This window comes from Ambystoma mexicanum, chromosome 1p (assembly GCF_040938575.1).
Source record: "Ambystoma mexicanum isolate Mex_15411 chromosome 1p, UKY_AmexF1_1, whole genome shotgun sequence".
NCBI lineage: Eukaryota > Metazoa > Chordata > Amphibia > Caudata > Ambystomatidae > Ambystoma > Ambystoma mexicanum.
In genome coordinates, this window is record NC_090921.1 from 4,689,770 (window position 1) to 4,711,883 (window position 22,114).

Here is a 22,114-nt window from a genome sequence, read left to right on the forward strand (position 1 = left end):
CCTCCCGCGTCTTTGTCAAGGTGTTTGCTGTTGTGTGATTAAACCTAAGGAAGATAGAGGCCCTTTATCTACAAAGTGTTGCTGGCGGTCACCTGCTGGCCAACAAACTGCCACCAAGGCCAGCCGCCCTGCCGCGACTCCTAGCAAGGAAAGGGGAAGCTAGACCCGGCCAGGACCGCTGTCTCATCGAGTAAACAGCTCCCGCCTGAAAGAGGAAGAGACCGAGGGCAGCCTCCTGCTGCCTTGGGAAGACCACCATGTTCGACTGCCATCTGCCAATGTAACTGTCTCTCATTTCGGACCTACAGGCCCATACCGTGTGATCACGGTCCTGCCGGTCCCTGCTGGTCTGGGCCCCCCAGATCAGACTGGTGCCTTGGGTCCGCCCAGGCTACCCTCCATCCAGGCAGGCACACCGGGTAATTATTGCCCCAACTGGTTAGGAAAGACACCTGCAGTAAAACTATCTTGTTCATATTATCTAAAGTGGGGATAGTAATGCACTGCAGCACAGACATGAATGGCACTTTCTACTGGTTTTATGGAGAACTATTTGGCCCGAGGAGGAAAACAGCCAATGCCGAAATGGAGCAATGTCTAGACAGTATCCCGATCCCTCTGCTCTCCAGAGAAGCCAGTGCCCTATTCAAAAGTCCCATGACGCAAGAAGAAATCAAAACAGCAATCTGCGAGGTGCCCAATGGTAATGCACCCAGGTCAGATGGGCTATGCCAGAATTTTATGAAGAATTTCCGGACCTCCTACCCCATATCTATTACAGCTTTGGGAGGAGTCCCTTTCAAAAGGGACATTACCCGAATCAATGCGAGAACTCATAATAATCTTGCTTTTATAACTTAATAAGCCTGCGCGGGATTGCGTCTTCTGCCGTCCACTATCTCTTATCAAGGTGGACGTTAAAAGGTACGCCAAAATAATACCAACTAGGCTTCTACCCTTCTAATGCACCTGGACCAGTCGGGATGACTCTAAATCTGCAAAGACTATTCAACATGTTGATCTGAGTGGACCCAGAGGTGCATGAAGTGGCTGTTTCTCTAGACATGCAGAAAGTATTTGACTCTGTGTCCTGGCAATTCCTCTTCAAAGTCCTAGAGAAATATGGTTTTGGCCCTGATTTTTCCATCTTGGATTAGATTGTTATGAACAAAGCCATTCGCCAGGCGGAGATCGAATGACATACTCTCCTCAATTCTCCATTTAGCTAAGTGTACGAGGCAAGGCAGCCCTCGTTCCCCACTACTATTCGCATTGGTGGTGGAACTGCTGGCAGACATCATTAGCGATCATTTCCAAGATAAGGGCATCAAACTGGGGGGAACTCCTGAAATGATATTGCTTTGCGCTGATGCTATTCAATTACTTGTGAGGAATCCGGGCAGGGCATATAGCCCATGATCCTGACCCAAGTGGTGACTGATTTCAGTAAATACTCAAGACTCTGCATTAGTAGAGCTAAATCCAAAGTGTTTCCATTAAGCTCCAAAACCAAGAGACCCGCCAACATGGCTGGCATCAAATGGTCCGACACCCCATTTAAATACTTCGGTACCCTATTTCCACATTCAAACATTGGAATCTTTGACGGTATCCATGGAGCATATATAATACAACTGCGGCGGAACTTGGCGAGATGGAGCAAATCACCAATGTCGCTAATGGGTAGAATTTCAGCCTGAAGGTTATCGTCCTTCCCAAGCTGCTATATTTGTTCGGTAAGATATTGTTATGGCGAGGCAGAGACTTTTTCACTGAATGGGTGTGCCTGTGCACCGATTTTGTGTTGACACCCGGCCCAATTACAATGCAATGAGCAGTCTTAGCGCTGCGGTATGAGTCTGGTAGCCTTGCGGCTACACATTTTGAATTATACTACTTGCTTGCACAGAATCAGTTTGCAGCATACTGGCTCGGGACTGATATGGCACATCCCCATGTTAAACTAGAAACCGTGACTGCTAGTGATGCCAATCTACAAACTCTTCTGCTTGTTGACTGCTATAAATGGGACAATCCAGTAGACTCAGTGGGATCCACACTTCCTGCGTGGAGGAAACTGTTCCGGCAGGTGGAGATTGCCGCCCCTTACGATAAACAATCCTGCCCTAAGCCCCATCATGGACTGCAGGATCATCACAGACTGGCTGGAAGCACAGTTTCACACGCTGGGAGACATGTTTGTTGAGGGTCATTTCAAAGATTGGAATGGAGTCACGGCTCAGATCGACAGTGGGCCATTATAAATATTGCAATTTAAACGCATGCACGCATCATTTAGGTGGCATTGGCCTTCTTTCCCGTGGGAACCAGTTCCCTATCCTTGCTTGTCACACATAATGAATTCCAGGAGGTGAGGAGAGGGATATCTGCCCTATATAATCTAGTACAACAGAATACACCACAGATAGAGTCAAAAGCTAGACTCAAATGGAGTCAGGACTTGCAGATGGTGTTGAGCAATGGACAAGCATTTTGTAGACTTGCAAAAGAGTTTAAGCTCATCTACTTTTACATGGTAAATTGCCTTCATTATACCCCATCCAGAATCACATTATTCAATTCAGAATCTGAGGGCAGGTGCCCGATATGCCGGACCCCAAATGCAGACTTTTTGCATATTCTCTGGGCCTGCCCGATGCTGGGATCATATTGGTCAGAGGTGTGCAAGGTCCTAGTGGACATTACTGGCTTTCGGGTGGACGTGCTTTCCCGTACATGTATGTTTGACGTTGTGGGCAAAATGTTTATTATCATCCATAGACTGTTAAATCTAGGTCTTTTCGTAGCTAAACGAGTTATATATTAGAAATGGAAGGACAACTGTCCTCTCATGCCCAATATGTGGATGTCAAATATGGTATTGGCCAACGATATGGAAGTACTGTATGCTACCCTCTCCCAGCGGGGTGTCATCCCAAAGACAAATAGGCTGCTCTTAAGGACTATATAATGTTCGAAAACTGACTGATACACAACATGACCAAAGCACTGACTCTGTGGCAGATTGAGAATAGATATGGCTTAACCACTGATATACAATGTAATCAGGCACCATGTAATGTATATGCCTTGCCTCCTGATGCTTTATTTTTGTACTGTTTGTTCAACCACCTAAGTGCTGAAATAAAAAAAGAATTCAAAAAATGCCATGCCACCTCTGCCTGCATGGACTTTGCATCACAGCAACTGTCAGAGATGCATATGTGACATTTGAGCCTGCTCTGTGCCATGGCAGAACTGGCTCTCTAACTGTTAGGAGACTGGCTACAGCAAGTCATGTGTACAATCATTTTACCAAGGCGCATTTATGAATGAGGGCTCTGTGTCATTTAATCGACAGCCGTTTTTTCGACGGGTGGTTTTACGAAGAGTTTTGCCGAAAAAACTCATCAAATTTTTGTCCAATACATTTTTGGGGGGTTACTCCCCTCCCCCTCCTCTACCAATTTTCTGTTTTCCCCATCCCTTAATATGCCCTCCCCATTCCCCCCCCAAAAAATGTCGATGAGTGTTTTCGGCAAAAACCATTCGTAAAAACACCAGTCGAAAAAACGGGTGTCGGGTGTCGATGAAAGGACGTAGTACCATGAATGAGGGGGTCTGACCCCCTTTTACCGCTATACACCTTCGCCAATTACATGTACTCATTACACAGACAGCCTTAGAATCATCAGCAGCATTTAATTTAAATAAGAATAAAAAAAGCCAGGGCTTTCACACCTTTGCAGATGACAATCCGTCACATCAAAACATACATGACAACATCTTTGGCACAGCTGGGAGGGAGGTTTTGTAACAGAGCTCGGGAGAATTGAATGTTCCCATTGGATTGAATGGGGGTTAGAAATATTTTAGGAGGGAGAAGGTAAAAAAGAGCGCAATTTGTGATGAAATAATTGAGAGACTCCCGACTATGTCGGGAGGGTTTGCATGCAAGTAAATGTGGAATAATATTAACTATTCTAGCTGGATATGGGAGAATCTCGGTGTTAGTACATCAAAATGTGGAGTTTATCGGCATGCACGAAATTGTAGGCCACAGAAACATAACTCAATGAAGTTAACTCCAGATAAGATACTAAAGGCCTGGGTAAGCCAGTCTGCCTACTCTGTACAGACAAACCTGACGACCTACCTGCCCCCTTGTGCATACAGCACATTGGCCACCGAAAGAAAGCCAAAATATGAATTAGGTAACAATGTCATGTGCAGCCCACTTTAATTGCAAAGTGCGAACTTTTCAGCTGACTAAAGTCAAGAAACGAACTCATCATGTTGTGATGTTTCTCGCAGTTTCTGTGTTGTGCATGCGCCCAGCACCGGGCAGCGTGGGCCACCTGCAGCTCACTACAGTGGGAATAGGTTGTGCTGCCAAGCTTGATCAAAGTGGGGGCCTGTGCCCCCCTGCCCTTCCATGGGAACACCACTAACTATAGTTAATATGTTCACCAGTGGATAAAGTGGGGTGCTACATTGAGGGGGGGCGTGGCCAAAGTATGTGTGTATTTAGGCCACACCCCAAATGAGAGCCCCCCCCACTCGCCAATGCAGGGTAGAGGGGTTGGTGAAAGGCTGGGGCACACCAAAGGTGTAATACCAGTGTGCCCCTCTCTCACACGCACCAGGCAGCCCTTTCATTCAAGGTGCCGCGTGGATAACAACCACAGGCTCCTTGAATGAAAGGGCTGCCTGCTGCGTGATGACTACTCTGAAACAGTAACCAGTCTCTCCGTTTGTTTTCCTGTAAAGAGTCATCACTCCTCATGAAGCCTCATTTAAAAGGCCTCATGCTGCATGATGACACCTGCAGGCAGTCTGTGTAACTGTGCAACGCTTCGGCTACAGGACTGACTGAGGAGCCCTTTCTTGAGACTGCCGAGGCGTGGCCCAGGCTAACACCGGCCCACTTAAAGCCCTGATGATCACCCATATAGTATACACCTCCTCAATTACGTGCAGTCATCACACAACAGAACGTGATTTATGCTGCAGTGAAGAGCACTCCGTTTATAGTCGGGAGTTCTGCCCTGGGGGCAATAAAAAGTGGCATAATTAAAAGTTCAGTGTTAAATAGATAATGTATTGTGCGAGCACATATTAGAAACATGCGGATTTTGCTATGGTAATTTCTTTGCGGTATTTTCTTCAACAAGTATACACCAGTAAACCATCTGTGAGCAAATTCGTAGACGTGGCTGGGACGTTTGGATGCTTTCATGAGAGCTCCAGGGGGCGGTAGAGGGATGAATGTTTACGTTAGAGCTGCAGAATAATGTGCATAATGTTCTGATTTCACTTTCAAAATGTCAGCAGCATGCAAACAGATTTTTAGAAGTAAAAAAAAACTTTGCTGCATTGGCCGGGAATCGAACCCGGGCCTCCCGCGTGGCAGGCGAGAATTCTACCACTGAACCACCAATGCTTGCATGTTCAACTCACTGGAAAAATGTGCAGTTGAGCACAATTCACGAATGCCAAAGGACCGGATAGAGCAACAGGAAAGCAATGCACTTTCAATTTCAAAAGCAGGGAGCAGGCAGAGAGCTCACATTCTGGTGAAATCTTCATTCATACTTTGCTACGTCCTTTTTTTAAGTTTTACTCTCTGCCTTACTGTAGTTCGCAGGGAAATAAGAGAAACCTTGTCAACCACTTCAATTCCTTCAAACTCATTATTGCTTACAACATTAATATGTCCGGTCAGATTCATGGGTAAGACTTTTAGAAAATATTATTCAATAATAAAATCAAATTTCTCATTTCATTGTAAATTGAATACATTCATTAATGCTCATATCTTCTATTTCACAATGATATCATTGCCTCTAGACAAAAGATTATTCTTCATGAATTCTGCAAAGAAACTAGAAAAGCGGATGCCATTAACACCAAAAACAAGTTAACTCAGCCCAATAATTCTCAGTTCTCACCATACATTGATTCGAAGTGCACGGTTCTTGGCGCAAGCATAATGAGTTTAGATGAAATTAATCAACACCAATGACTTTTCTTTGTATACCAATCAACACCCACACGTGTTTCGAGTCTTAGGGAGAGGTTGCACTATTCAGTGTATTTCACTTTTGATAAACTTTTTATTTCGCTATCGGTATATCTGTAAGTATTGGTATAGTCGCAGTTACTAGATCATCCCTCCCGCGTCTTTGTCAAGGTGTTTGCTGTTGTGTGATTAAACCTAAGGAAGATAGAGGCCCTTTATCTACAAAGTGCTGCTGGCGGTCACCTGCTGGCCAACAAACTGCCACCAAGGCCAGCCGCCCTGCCGCGACTCCTAGCAAGGAAAGGGGAAGCTAGACCCGGCCAGGACCGCTGTCTCATCGAGTAAACAGCTCCCGCCTGAAAGAGGAAGAGACCGAGGGCAGCCTCCTGCTGCCTTGGGAAGACCACCATGTTCTACTGCCATCTGCCAATGTAACTGTCTCTCATTTCGGACCTACAGGCCCATACCGTGTGATCACGGTCCTGCCGGTCCCTGCTGGTCTGGGCCCCCCAGATCAGACTGGTGCCTTGGGTCCGCCCAGGCTACCCTCCATCCAGGCAGGCACACCGGGTAATTATTGCCCCAACTGGTTAGGAAAGACACCTGCAGTAAAACTATCTTGTTCATATTATCTAAAGTGGGGATAGTAATGCACTGCAGCACAGACATGAATGGCACTTTCTACTGGTTTTATGGAGAACTATTTGGCCCGAGGAGGAAAACAGCCAATGCCGAAATGGAGCAATGTCTAGACAGTATCCCGATCCCTCTGCTCTCCAGAGAAGCCAGTGCCCTACTCAAAAGTCCCATGACGCAAGAAGAAATCAAAACAGCAATCTGCGAGGTGCCCAATGGTAATGCAGCCAGGTCAGATGGGCTATGCCAGAATTTTATGAAGAATTTCCGGACCTCCTACCCCATATCTATTACAGCTTTGGGAGGAGTCCCTTTCAAAAGGGACATTACCCGAATCAATGCGAGAACTCATAATAATCTTGCTTTTATAACTTAATAAGCCTGCGCGGGATTGTGTCTTCTGCCGTCCACTATCTCTTATCAAGGTGGGCGTTAAAAGGTACGCCAAAATAATACCAACTAGGCTTCTACCCTTCTAATGCACCTGGACCAGTCGGGATGACTCTAAATCTGCAAAGACTATTCAACATGTTGATCTGAGTGGACCCAGAGGTGCATGAAGTGGCTGTTTCTCTAGACATGCAGAAAGCATTTGACTCTGTGTCCTGGCAATTCCTCTTCAAAGTCCTAGAGAAATATGGTTTTGGCCCTGATTTTTCCATCTTGGATTAGATTGTTATGAACAAAGCCATTCGCCAGGCGGAGATCGAATGACATACTCTCCTCAATTCTCCATTTAGCTAAGTGTACGAGGCAAGGCAGCCCTCGTTCCCCACTACTATTCGCATTGGTGGTGGAACTGCTGGCAGACATCATTAGCGATCATTTCCAAGATAAGGGCATCAAACTGGGGGGCACTCCTGAAATGATATTGCTTTGCGCTGATGCTATTCAATTACTTGTGAGGAATCTGGGCAGGGCATATAGCCCATGATCCTGACCCAAGTGGTGACTGATTTCAGTAAATACTCAAGACTCTGCATTAGTAGAGCTAAATCCAAAGTGTTTCCATTAAGCTCCAAAACCAAGAGACCCGCCAACATGGCTGGCCTCAAATGGTCCGACACCCCATTTAAATACTTCGGTACCCTATTTCCACATTCAAACATTGGAATCTTTGACGGTATCCATGGAGCATATATAATACAACTGCGGCGGAACTTGGAGAGATGGAGCAAATCACCAATGTCGCTAATGGGTAGAATTTCAGCCTGAAGGTTATCGTCCTTCCCAAGCTGCTATATTTGTTCGGTAAGATATTGTTATGGCGAGGCAGAGACTTTTTCACTGAATGGGTGTGCCTGTGCACCGATTTTGTGTTGACACCCGGCCCAATTACAATGCAATGAGCAGTCTTAGCGCTGCGGTATGAGTCTGGTAGCCTTGCGGCTACACATTTTGAATTATACTACTTGCTTGCACAGAATCAGTTTGCAGCATACTGGTTCGGGACTGATATGGCACATCCCCATGTTAAACTAGAAACCGTGACTGCTAGTGATGCCAATCTACAAACTCTTCTGCTTGTTGACTGCTATAAATGGGACAATCCAGTAGACTCAGTGGGATCCACACTTCCTGCGTGGAGGAAACTGTTCCGGCAGGTGGAGATTGGCGCCCCTTACGATAAACAATCCTGCCCTAAGCCCCATCATGGACTGCAGGATCATCACAGACTGGCTGGAAGCACAGTTTCACACGCTGGGAGACATGTTTGTTGAGGGTCATTTCAAAGATTGGAATGGAGTCACGGCTCAGATCGACAGTGGGCCATTATAAATATTGCAATTTAAACGCATGCACGCATCATTTAGGTCGCATTGGCCTTCTTTCCCGTGGGAACCAGTTCCCTATCCTTGCTTGTCACACATAATGAATTCCAGGAGGTGAGGAGAGGGATATCTGCCCTATATAATCTAGTACAACAGAATACACCGCAGATAGAGTCAAAAGCTAGACTCAAATGGAGTCAGGACTTGCAGATGGTGTTGAGCAATGGACAAGCATTTTGTAGACTTGCAAAAGAGTTTAAGCTCATCTACTTTAACATGGTAAATTGCCTTCATTATACCCCATCCAGAATCACATTATTCAATTCAGAATCTGAGGGCAGGTGCCCGATATGCCGGACCCCAAATGCAGACTTTTTGCATATTCTCTGGGCCTGCCCGATGCTGGGATCATACTGGTCAGAGGTGTGCAAGGTCCTAGTGGACATTACTGGCTTTCGGGTGGACGTGCTTTCCCGTACATGTATGTTTGACGTTGTGGGCAAAATGTTTATTATCATCCATAGACTGTTAAATCTAGGTCTTTTCGTAGCTAAACGAGTTATATATTAGAAATGGAAGGACAACTGTCCTCTCATGCCCAATATGTGGATGTCAAATATGGTATTGGCCAACGATATGGAAGTACTGTATGCTACCCTCTCCCAGCGGGGTGTCATCCCAAAGACAAATAGGCTGCTCTTAAGGACTATATAATGTTCGAAAACTGACTGATACACAACATGACCAAAGCACTGACTCTGTGGCAGATTGAGAATAGATATGGCTTAACCACTGATATACAATGTAATCAGGCACCATGTAATGTATATGCCTTGCCTCCTGATGCTTTATTTTTGTACTGTTTGTTCAACCACCTAAGTGCTGAAATAAAAAAAGAATTCAAAAAATGCCATGCCACCTCTGCCTGCATGGACTTTGCATCACAGCAACTGTCAGAGATGCATATGTGACATTTGAGCCTGCTCTGTGCCATGGCAGAACTGGCTCTCTAACTGTTAGGAGACTGGCTACAGCAAGTCATGTGTACAATCATTTTACCAAGGCGCATTTATGAATGAGGGCTCTGTGTCATTTAATCGACAGCCGTTTTTTCGACGGGTGGTTTTACGAAGAGTTTTGCCGAAAAAACTCATCAAATTTTTGTCCAATACATTTTTGGGGGGTTACTCCCCTCCCCCTCCTCTACCAATTTTCTGTTTTCCCCATCCCTTAATATGCCCTCCCCATTCCCCCCCCAAAAAATGTTGATGAGTGTTTTCGGCAAAAACCATTCGTAAAAACACCAGTCGAAAAAACGGGTGTCGGGTGTCGATGAAAGGACGTAGTACCATGAATGAGGGGGTCTGACCCCCTTTTACCCCTATACACCTTCGCCAATTACATGTACTCATTACACAGACAGCCTTAGAATCATTAGCAGCATTTAATTTAAATAAGAATAAAAAAATCCAGGGCTTTCACACCTTTGCAGATGACAATCCGTCACATCAAAACATACATGACAACATCTTTGCCACAGCTGGGAGGGAGGTTTTGTAACAGAGCTCGGGAGAATTGAATGTTCCCATTGGATTGAATGGGGGTTAGAAATATTTTAGGAGGGAGAAGGTAAAATAGAGCGCAATTTGTGATGAAATAATTGAGAGACTCCCGACTATGTCGGGAGGGTTTGCATGCAAGTAAATGTGGAATAATATCAACTATTCTAGCTGGATATGGGAGAATCTCGGTGTTAGTACATCAACATGTGGAGTTTATCGGCATGCACGAAATTGTAGGCCACAGAAACATAACTCAATGAAGTTATCTCCAGATAAGATACTAAAGGCCTGGGTAAGCCAGTCTGCCTGCTCTGTACAGACAAACCTGACGACCTATCTGCCCCCTTGTGCATGCAGCACATTGGCCACCGAAAGAAAGCCAAAATATGAATTAGGTAACAATGTCATGTGCAGCCCACTTTAATTGCAAAGTGCGAACTTTTCAGCTGACTAAAGTCAAGAAACGAACTCTTCATGTTGTGATGTTTCTCGCAGTTTCTGTGTTGTGCATGCGCCCAGCACCGGGCAGCGTGGGCCACATGCAGCTCACTACAGTGGGAATAGGTTGTGCTGCCAAGCTTGATCAAAGTGGGGGCCTGTGCCCCCCTGCCCTTCCATGGGAACACCACTAACTATAGTTAATATTTTCACCAGTGGATAAAGTGGGGTGCTACATTGAGGGGGGGCGTGGCCAAAGTATGTGTGTATTTAGGCCACACCCCAAATGAGAGCCCCCCCACTCGCCAATGCAGGGTAGAGGGGTTGGTGAAAGGCTGGGGCACACCAAAGGTGTGATACCAGTGTGCCCCTCTCTCACACGCACCAGGCAGCCCTTTCATTCAAGGTGCCGCGTGGGTAACAACCACAGGCTCCTTGAATGAAAGGGCTGCCTGCTGCGTGATGACTACTCTGAAACAGGGACCTGTCTCTCCGTTTGTTTTCCTGTAAAGAGTCATCACTCATCATGAAGCCTCATTTAAAAGGCCTCATGCTGCATGATGACACCTGCAGGCAGTCCGTGTAACTGTGCAACGCTTCGGCTACAGGACTGCCTGAGGCGCCCTTTCTTGAGACTGCCGAGGCGTGGCCCAGGCTAACACCGGCCCACTTAAAGCCCTGATGATCACCCATATAGTATACACCTCCTCAATTACGTGCAGTCATTACACAACAGAACGTGATTTATGCTGCAGTGAAGAGCACTCCGTTTATAGTCGGGAGTTCTGCCCTGTGGGCAATAAAAAGTGGCATAATTAAAAGTTCAGAGTTAAATAGATAATGTATTGTGCGAGCACATATTAGAAACATGCGGATTTTGCTATGGTAATTTCTTTGCGGTATTTTCTTCAACAAGTATACACCAGTAAAACCATCTGTGAGCAAATTCGTAGACGTGGCTGGGAGGTTTGGATGCTTTCATGAGAGCTCCAGGGGGCGGTAGAGGGATGAATGTTTACGTTAGAGCTGCAGAATAATGTGCATAATGTTCTGATTTCACTTTCAAAATGTCAGCAGCATGCAAACAGATTTTTAGAAGTAAAAAAAACTGTGCTGCATTGGCCGGGAATCGAACCCGGGCCTCCCGCGTGGCAGGCGAGAATTCTACCACTGAACCACCAATGCTTGCATGTTCGACTCACTGGAAAAATGTGCAGTTGAGCACAATACATGAATGTCAAAGGATTGGATAGGGGGACAGGAAACCAATGCACTTTCAATTTCAAAAGCAGGGAGCAGGCAGAGAGCTCACATTCTGGTGAAATCTTCATTCATACTTTGCTACGTCCTTTTTCAAGTTTTACTCTCTGCCTTACTGTAGTTCGCAGGGAAATAAGAGAAACCTTGTCAACTACTTCAATTCCTTCAAACTCATTATTGCTTACAACATTAATATGTCCGGTCAGATTCATGGGTAAGACTTTTAGAAAATATTATTCAATAATAAAATCAAATTTCTCATTTCATTGTAAATTGAATACATTCATTAATGCTCATATCTTCTATTTCACAATGATATCATTGCCTCTAGACAATAGATTATTCTTCATGAATTCTGCAAAGAAACTAGAAAAGCGGATGCCATTAACACCAAAAACAAGTTAACTCAGCCCAATAATTCTCAGTTCTCACCATACATTGATTCGAAGTGCACGGTTCTTGGCGCAAGCATAATGAGTTTAGATGAAATTAATCAACACCAATGACTTTTCTTTGTATACCAATCAACACCGACACGTGTTTCGAGTCTTAGGGAGAGGTGGCACTATTCAGTGTATTTCACTTTTGATAAACTTTTTATTTCGCTATCGGTATATCTGTAAGTATTGGTATAGTCGCAGTTATTAGATCATCCCTCCCGCGTCTTTGTCAAGGTGTTTGCTGTTGTGTGATTAAACCTAAGGAAGATAGAGGCCCTTTATCTACAAAGTGTTGCTGGCGGTCACCTGCTGGCCAACAAACTGCCACCAAGGCCAGCCGCCCTGCCGCGACTCCTAGCAAGGAAAGGGGAAGCTAGACTCGGCCAGGACCGCTGTGAAGTGGGAGAATGGAAGACCAGGCTCCCGTCCTTCACCTCTCGCGCTTGGCCTAGAGGGTCACGACCCAGACACCCGCCACGAGAAGAGTTTGTCCATTTACCAGATGACCAGATACCCTGGTACAGGAACATACGGATGTGTCCATCTGCCTGCCCAGCAGCCCGCACTGGCCATGCCGACACCTGCGGCACGGATCAACTAGACTAAAATCTACACGTCGTTAGAGATGCCATGACGACCTAGACAACGGGAAGCACATCTGTACAAATATACACACTGGACATTCCCACACCAATCTACACGAAGAATATACTCAGTGCTATGACGTAGGCGACAGGCATATTCACGGACGTGCATCTTTATTATTTTTACATAGGCTTTCAGAATGCAGAAACGCAAGACGCGTCATGAACTCATCTATAAAGCTTGCTCACGCTTCTCTTGAAACCCGTTACTACCATGAGAGGTATAATGAAGACACGATACTGGTCATGGAACTATATGCTACTATAACCTAAAGCACCTATGCACCAAACGGACTACTTATGCACCAGGCCCGAGTAGGACTCGAACAAGAGCTCCCGTGGACATTAACAAAGCAAGAGTCAGGTTGCTGATCCTGCAGAAAGAGCCCGGTGGAGCAACCAGCCAAGGTCGCAATGTTGCAAACCTACATTCCAAGAACAAATCATCAAAGGCACGATGTTGCAACCTCGTACTCCGCGCACCAACGTTAAAGTCACACCGGCAAATTAAACCAGACGCACAGTGGAAAAGCAATATTAATTGTGCAGAATTCTGCCTCTTTCACGGTCCCTCCCCACGTGACCAAGCCGAACCTGACGAGATGCCAAACCCAGGAGAGAAGAGGCGTCTGGATCTCTCGCTACGGGACACAGGCAGATACACATGAAAGGCTCAATGGACATCTGCGACAGTGGGAGCGGTCAGCCTTCCAGCTATGAATAAATCCTCACATTGTCTGCACGTACCCATAGTGAAACATTGTTGCAACTTGCAGGTACACCGAGAGCTGGGAACAGCGGTGGTCCCAGGCTGGGAAGCTCACGGGCGCACCAATCAGAACATGGGGCTCTTATCACTGACGCCAGTAATGTTAACCAATCCCCAGGAGTCTTCATGTAACAATTTTCATGTATCTAATTGTAGGGACAACCCAGATATACCACCTGACTACCCTTTGTCCACTAACATCGTTCTCTATATGTGTGCTATACTAACCCTACCACTCGAGCAACCAATTAAGAGTGGCGATAGGTTTTTTGTTAACTTTCTGAAGTGACGCAAGTAGCGCGTCATAATACAGTAAAAAGGGCCTGCGAGCCCCACGATTGTGTGTGTGTCAGGACGGACGCGTACGCTCCTTGACCCATCCCTGCCGTTTTGTCTAATAAACAGCAGAGTCACCTTGCTCCTTGTGTGTGTCTCATACTCTATCTCATCTGGGATATACACGGGAGGAGTTGGGGCCTCCCTGCCTGGAGGTCTGCGGACGGCCCGGCCGACCCCGGCAGAATTTCCCACCGACAAGTTGGAGGCACTGCTGAGATCTGTTTAAGATCGACTTTTTATTTTTTACTTTTTCCAGGCACTCCCGTTGCGAGGAGGCCCGGCGGCGCGGCCCCCTCTGCCGTTGCCCCCTTCTGAGGACTACAGGACCATCGCGGAGCTGCGAGAAGACCGGACAGCGCAATCCGGATATTGGCCCTCGGGAGCCGGTTGAGAAGTATCCCGCCCGCGGTCGGCGAGTGTCCAGACGTGGTCCAGACGAGGGGAGGTGGCGAGCCGCTTGGAGGGCTGCACGCAGTCGAGCGGCCCTGCATCGAGAGAACTTGGTGAGCATGACACGCACAACAAGCAATGCGAAATTGTGAGGGAGGGGGAGGAAGTAAATAAGGGAGGAGGGAGGTGTTGTACAGATGCACGGCTAAGGTCTAACAACTTAGTGTTGCCAATGGAATGAATGGTAGCGAAACGAGTGCGAGAGCAGTCGGCTACGTTACGCGAAAGAGGGGGGCGGGGCACGAAAACATCACGTGCAGCCGCTCGTAAGACACTGATTGGCCTAAGTCGCGACTACGTGTGAGGGTGGGTGTGTGTGGTTTCCTACGATTTGGCATTTATTGATCAATGAGTAGACGAGGATCCCTATTGTTCGAGCAAGAAACTCGATAGGTAGATGACGTTTCCCTGTAGGCGGTAGCTAGTTGCCTAGTTGCCCAATACAGAAGATAATTGGCTGGTTAAGCCCTCCTGTTGAGGGGCGTATCACAAGCGAGGCGACGCAGCGTGTCCGATTATATTATTGATTTGATTACCTTGTTCCAGGAGAGACAGGAAGACAGCTGTGGGGTTAGCGGGGGTAGATTGCAAGTGTATTTTGAACTTAAAAAAACATAATAAGAATGTACCAGTAGCTCGAAGAGATCGGTGACGTCACCAGTAGGGATTTAATAGGATATCGCGAGCACAAGGAACTTTGGTTTTGAGAGTGGTGGGGAAGAGAAACATGATAAGGGAGCGGATACGGAGATAAACGATAGACGAGTGGATCGGAGTAGGAGAAGGGGAGAAGGGCGTGGCTGCGCACGGAGAACGCCGGCCACGGCAAGTGTAAAAGGGGGAGGAGAACGGGGAAACAGGACGACTATATAAGAGCGTCGTAAGGGGTACGCAGCCGCAGGGGGCTGCGTGCGCTTCGGCCGCAGGGGGCCGTAGGGGAAGGAATATACAATATAAAATCATACATATATATATTTTTGTTTTTTATGTTTTTTAATAATTTTTACTGCATATTCTGTCAAAGGATTGTCGTAAGTCCCCACACTTGCGGGGCCAGGTAAACAATATAAGGTTGTATATTGTAAACTGCTAGTGAAGGGAAGGGTAACAAGGGGAGCGCCACTATGTCATACGGGACAGGGTCGGGAGGGTGGGGGAACACCCGCACTACCCCACTACAACACATATGCACCACACTGCCACCCCATAGGGAGAAATTAATTAAGTACAGCATAGAGTGGACCCAGGGGACGGACAACAAAATGTTAACACCATGGCCGCCTAATGGTAGTTTCGATCCATATGCCCAACATTCACTGCTAAACCATCTGCACAATACATACAAGGGGAAGAAGTTGGCAAACCATGTGGAGGTGTTTAACTTATGGAGGATGTTCCAGGGGTCCCGACCAGGACCAAATGGAATGTTCACTATGGGGGAAACACCGGAAGAAAAGGAGATTAAGAAAGAAGGAAAGGATGGGGAAAAGGGGTGTGAAAGCACAAAGAATACGGGGAACGGAGGAGAGGGAGGAGAAAAGATTGATAAATCAGACGACATAAAAAAGGAACCGAGCAATGAGATACCCATAACACCGGGAGTGAAAACAGAGGGAGGAGGGTTGTACCCTTTAAGAGAATTAGGAGAAATAGAAGGACAGTTAAGGGCGGCTGAAGGATACTCGAACCCGGCATACAGCCCTCCACCATATGTGGCTCATAGGAAGATGACAGTGGGGGAGGGGAGGATTGGAGAAGAGCAGACTGTAGAGATAGGAAATGATGAGTGGGTAGCTGCACAGATATTATTAAAATTACGTGGTTCACTAACTGGAGAAGAGAGGGAGGTAGTAAAGAGAACAGACGAGGATAGTGCAAGAGAGAGTGAGATGAGGGGGGAGGAGCTATTACGACAAAAGGAAGAGATTTTGGAGGAAAGATTAGCAAAGCTAAGGGATGAGCAGAATGAATTGATCAAACAACTTGAGAGGGAGGAAAGAGAGAGAGTGAGGAAAAGGAAAGAAGGTAAGGACGAATTGGAAAAATTAAGGGAACGAAATGAGGAGCAAAGGAGAGAAGCTGAAAGGGTAAAAGCAGCAGCAGACAGGGTGTCAAGAGTAGTGCTGAGAGAAAAGAAGAAGGAAGAAGAAGAAAAGGAAAAGGAAATGGCAATATGGAGGAGGAGGGTACTATCAGAGACAGCTAAGAAATATGAAGAGGGGAAAGTAATAGAAAGTATAGTAGAAAGAGAAAGGGTGAAATGGGAAAGGAAGAAAGAGGATGAAAGAATATTGGAACAGATGAGCAACGAAGTGATGGAGGAATTAAAAAGGAAAAGGGAGGAAAATAGTAGGGAGATGGAGGAGAGAAGTGAAGGGGAAAGAGAAGGGAGGAGTAGGGAGAGTGAAAAATGGGGGGATGTATATAGAAGTAGAGAAGTAGCAACAACATCAGCACTAGGGGGAGCAGTTGGTAACAAAGGAAAAGGAGAAATGGACCTAATATACTTAGAAACAGTAACATTAAAAGGGAAAAAGGCAGAGTGGGGGATACCATTTATGACTGATTTTTGCAGTGAAGAGGAAGAAGGAGTAGAGAGGGGAGGAAGAAAGAGTGAAAGGGAAAGCTTAGATAAGCTATACCTCACTCGAACAAACATAGACTCGCCATGGATCAGTAGGAGAAGGGAGGAGCTGAAGAGAAGTGAGGAGGGGGTGCAACAACTAGTGGAAAAACAAACCCATGAAACCACACCATCCCCATCTCCATCACGCCCTCCCCCATCGCACCCTACATGCTCAACCACCGCACGCTCGCTGCGCACAATAAAGCTTGCGCCCTTCATGGACGAACTGACTCCCTATGCATGTCGGCTTAGAGACCTCCCTAGTCGCAGGCAAGACAGACAAATAAACATGCCCACATTAAACACAGGAAATGACGAAAAAAGGGGAAAGGACGGAGAAGGAGGTAGGAGCAGGGGTAATAAGGACGAACCTGAAGAGGTAAAGGAAACGGGAGAAGAGGAGGGGTGTGAGGACTCGATATTATGGAACGTAAAGGGTGACACAAGACACAACTTAATGCCACTGTTGGAGAGAGGAGGGGTTAGACCACAGTATGTACCTTGGAAGCATACGGATAAAGAAAATATAAAATGTAGGCTCCCATCACTAAGTGGAGGTGCGGGTAAGTGGATATATGAAATGGAAAAACACACCGCAGGACAGAAACTAGCAGTAGGAGATGTGAAGGGCCTGTTAATATCAATATTAGGGGATAGAGCGGATGACATTTGGAAGAGAGCGGGATTCCATGGGGTAACAATAACGAACACATCGCACGATGGGGCACCATTTGCAAACTGCAGACATGCGCTATGGCAGGCACTGAGAGTACAGTACCCAGACACATCAGACATAGGAGCAATTACTTCCCGTAAGATGCGTGAGAATGAGGATCCTGTTGATTATATCCAGGATATCCAAGAGAAGTGGTGCATGGAAACTAGAGAACAATGGGACAAAACACCAGCCATATTTTATCATATACTAGTACAAGGGCTCCCAGAAGGAGTTCAGAAACAACTAAAGAAAGTAGTGGGAATGGAAGCAAAACCATGGCCAGAAATACAACTGACTATAGTACATCACTGCAGGACATGGCAAGGAAAAATGAAACAAAAGGAAGAGGACAGGAAAACAGAAGAGGCCAAACTAGTACAGAAAAAACTTACTAAATACACAATGGAAGGGGCACTAATAACTACGCCCACACCAATGGCCCAAAGCCCCACACAAGTAGTGAAGGATACTCGAACCCGGCATACAGCCCTCCACCATATGTGGCTCATAGGAAGATGACAGTGGGGGAGGGGAGGATTGGAGAAGAGCAGACTGTAGAGATAGGAAATGATGAGTGGGTAGCTGCACAGATATTATTAAAATTACGAGGTTCACTAACTGGAGAAGAGAGGGAGGTAGTAAAGAGAACAGACGAGGATAGTGCAAGAGAGAGTGAGATGAGGGGGGAGGAGCTATTACGACAAAAGGAAGAGATTTTGGAGGAAAGATTAGCAAAGCTAAGGGATGAGCAGAATGAATTGATCAAACAACTTGAGAGGGAGGAAAGAGAGAGAGTGAGGAAAAGGAAAGAAGGTAAGGACGAATTGGAAAAATTAAGGGAACGAAATGAGGAGCAAAGGAGAGAAGCTGAAAGGGTAAAAGCAGCAGCAGACAGGGTGTCAAGAGTAGTGCTGAGAGAAAAGAAGAAGGAAGAAGAAGAAAAGGAAATGGCAATATGGAGGAGGAGGGTACTATCAGAGACAGCTAAGAAATATGAAGAGGGGAAAGTAATAGAAAGTATAGTAGAAAGAGAAAGGGTGAAATGGGAAAGGAAGAAAGAGGATGAAAGAATATTGGAACAGATGAGCAACGAAGTGATGGAGGAATTAAAAAGGAAAAGGGAGGAAAATAGTAGGGAGATGGAGGAGAGAAGTGAAGGGGAAAGAGAAGGGAGGAGTAGGGAGAGTGAAAAATGGGGGGGATGTATATAGAAGTAGAGAAGTAGCAACAACATCAGCACTAGGGGGAGCAGTTGGTAACAAAGGAAAAGGAGAAATGGACCTAATAGACTTAGAAACAGTAACATTAAAAGGGAAAAAGGCAGAGTGGGGGATACCATTTATGACTGATTTTTGCAGTGAAGAGGAAGAAGGAGTAGAGAGGGGAGGAAGAAAGAGTGAAAGGGAAAGCTTAGATAAGCTATACCTCACTCGAACAAACATAGACTCGCCATGGATCAGTAGGAGAAGGGAGGAGCTGGAGAGAAGTGAGGAGGGGGTGCAATAACTAGTGGAAAAACAAACCCATGAAACCACACCATCCCCATCTCCATCACGCCCTCCCCCATCGCACCCTACATGCTCAACCACCGCACGCTCGCTGCGCACAATAAAGCTCGCGCCCTTCATGGACGAACTGACTCCCTATGCATGTCGGCTTAGAGACCTCCCTAGTTGCAGGCAAGACAGACAAATAAACATGCCCACATTAAACACAGGAAATGACGAAAAAAGGGGAAAGGACGGAGAAGGAGGTAGGAGCAGGGGTAATAAGGACGAACTTGAAGAGGTAAAGGAAACGGGAGAAGAGGAGGGGTGTGAGGACTCGATATTATGGAACGTAAAGGGTGACACAAGACACAACTTAATGCCACTGTTGGAGAGAGGAGGGGTTAGACCACAGTATGTACCTTGGAAGCATACGGATAAAGAAAATATAAAATGTAGGCTCCCATCACTAAGTGGAGGTGCGGGTAAGTGGATGTATGAAATGGAAAAACACACCGCAGGACAGAAACTAGCAGTAGGAGATGTGAAGGGCCTGTTAATATCAATATTAGGGGATAGAGCGGATGACATTTGGAAGAGAGCGGGATTCCATGGGGTAACAATAACGAACACATCGCATGATGGGGCACCATTTGCAAACTGCAGACATGCGCTATGGCAGGCACTGAGAGTACAGTACCCAGACACATCAGACATAGGAGCAATTACTTCCCGTAAGATGCGTGAGAATGAGGATCCTGTTGATTATATCCAGGATATCCAAGAGAAGTGGTGCATGGAAACTAGAGAACAATGGGACAAAACACCAGCCATATTTTATCATATACTAGTACAAGGGCTCCCAGAAGGAGTTCAGAAACAACTAAAGAAAGTAGTGGGAATGGAAGCAAAACCATGGCCAGAAATACAACTGACTATAGTACATCACTGCAGGACATGGCAAGGAAAAATGAAACAAAAGGAAGAGGACAGGAAAACAGAAGAGGCCAAACTAGTACAGAAAAAACTTACTAAATACACAATGGAAGGGGCACTAATAACTACGCCCACACCAATGGCCCAAAGCCCCACACAAGTAGTGGCTGCACAAGATCCCACTCAAATAGCACCTCCACAAGGTGTAATACAGCAAGTGCCGCCTCTGGAATTACACGCACCAAACATGGGAGGAGGGTACCCAATGCAAGGAGCTGGGTATTATAGTTATAACAGGGGGAGAGGAGGATTTATGAGAGGGAGAGGATACGGATATAATACCCAACAGCAGGTGGGGGGACTTAGAAATTCCTACCCCACAGGGCAACCAGTATACCAGGACAACACAGGGAGCTTCCCATGGCAAAGCAGGGAACCACCCGTGTGTTGGAGTTGCGGACTATTAGGACACATGTCACGTACGTGTAGGGTCAGGCCAGGAACACCAGCATGGAATGAACAAGCACAACCTAGGACCTCACAAGAACAGCAGGGCATACAACAACAGCAGATGTTACAACAAGGAAGTGACCTACAACAACAAATAACACAATAACAGCCACAAACATATTCACTGCCACAACAACAAATAACACAACAACAGCCACAAACATATTCACTGCCACAACAACAAATAACACAACAACAGCCACTGCCACAACAACAAGTAGCGCTAACACAACCACCCCAAACTCAACAAACGCAATTGGGTAGGGTGACGGTGTTGGGACACAACCCTTACACAGGGAATGGCCAATCATTGTACCCTCAATAGGACAGCCCACAGACGGCCTTGGTGTGTCCCATCCTGTCAGTAACACCTAATAGTGCGGAGGAGCCACGCATAGAGGTAACGATAGGTGACAAAAAATTATCATTCCTTGTTGACACCGGGGCAACCCGGTCTTGCATAAGGGAAGGTAAATTTAAGATGTCAGGCGAAGCCATGAACACCCAAGGATTTTCTGGGGCTAAAGGGTTGGTTCCCTTTACTGATAACGTTCCCTTATCTATTGGAGATTATGATCTGTCGGTTCCACTTTCGTATTATAGTGCCTCACCAGTAAATATACTGGGGAGGGACATAATGAACAGGTTGAATATGACGATCTCCTTTACAGAGGATGGCATAATTTGCTCTACTCCAGGGATTAACATGCTCGCAGCACGACAGATTATGCAAGCATACTGTGGACAGACAGCGATTAGGGCGGAGCCAGTAGATGGCGAGCTATTCCAGTATGGAACAGACATGGCATTTGCATGGATGCCAGGGATAGAAGGGAAAATATGGAGGAGGCCAGCAGCCTATCTGTTCCGACCAGAAACACCTGTTAATGAACCAGAAGGAAAGGTGTTTGTAATGGACATCGAGAGCATTATTGCAACAGCTGATTATGTTGCTGTGCACGCCCAAGATAAAGAAGGGAGAGCATGGAGGGCAGTGATAGCACTAGCAGAAGGATGTAGGCTGACCCAGGTGTCAGATGAGGAGCTGTTCTCAGAAGAAAAGGAGGAAGGTGAAATGGTGTTCATGATGAGTGTAGAAATATGGCTAAGAGTGGCTCACAAACAAGTAGCACAGAAAATTGCAATGGCACTTGAGGCACCCGCATGCACCCCAGTCCCATTCTTTAAGGAGGATATGTCAAAGGTGCCCAAATCATTATGGACTATTAGCCCTTATGATGTGGGATGCATAAAAAGCATAGGGGGTGTAAGGATAAAATTGAAAAAAGGTGCCATACTACCAAGAGTGAAACAGTACCCATTGTCAAAAGAGGCAGATGAGGGCATATATGAAACCATAACGGCCCTTATAAACAATGGCATATTGGTCCCCTCAGAATCACCATGTAACACGGCTGTGTACCCGGTGCGCAAGGCTAAAGGGGGGTCTTGGCGCTTCATACAGGACCTCAGGCCCTTGAACAACATAGTAGAAGCAGAGTATC

At 46.2% G+C, this 22,114-nt stretch overlaps 2 non-coding genes across 2 annotated transcripts; both read right to left on the bottom strand.

Moving 5' to 3' along the window:
- Window positions 1-5,372: 5,372 nt before the first annotated feature.
- TRNAG-GCC (transfer RNA glycine (anticodon GCC)) lies at window positions 5,373-5,443 on the bottom strand. Its single transcript has one exon. It is a non-coding gene; the product is annotated as a tRNA-Gly (tRNA).
- A 6,101-nt stretch (window positions 5,444-11,544) lies between these two features.
- Window positions 11,545-11,615, bottom strand: TRNAG-GCC (transfer RNA glycine (anticodon GCC)). The gene has a single exon. It is a non-coding gene; the product is annotated as a tRNA-Gly (tRNA).
- Between the last annotated feature and the right edge of the window lie 10,499 nt (window positions 11,616-22,114).